The sequence below is a fragment of the Aptenodytes forsteri genome, unplaced genomic scaffold, assembly GCF_000699145.1.
Source record: "Aptenodytes forsteri isolate BGI_AS27 unplaced genomic scaffold, ASM69914v1 Scaffold285, whole genome shotgun sequence".
Lineage (NCBI taxonomy): Eukaryota > Metazoa > Chordata > Aves > Sphenisciformes > Spheniscidae > Aptenodytes > Aptenodytes forsteri.
In genome coordinates, this window is record NW_008794453.1 from 547,274 (window position 1) to 547,533 (window position 260).

General features: G+C 61.5%; 1 protein-coding gene across 1 annotated transcript in view; it reads right to left on the minus strand.

Moving 5' to 3' along the window:
* The window catches only part of AMPD2 (adenosine monophosphate deaminase 2), a 10,672-nt gene that overhangs the window by 4,862 nt on the left and 5,550 nt on the right, over positions 1-260 (minus strand). The gene's annotated exons all lie outside the window — the stretch shown is intronic.

The window sequence follows — 260 nt, forward strand, 5'->3', positions numbered from 1 at the left end:
GCTCTGAGCAAAATGTCGGGCTCAAGTCTGGGGACAAGCAGGCAGCGGCGGGGCGGGGGGGGCGGGGCAGCCGGGACAAGGAGGGGGGAGAGAGGGGCCAGGGAGAGAAAACACCCCGTTAATGCCGAAAACAACAAGAAACACACAGAAACCAGAAAAAATAAATTAAAAAGGGGACACCAAGCGCAACACCCACGGGAGAGAGGACACAGAGCTGGCACAGAGGACCGACAGCCCCTCCGGGGCACCCGGGGGGGGTC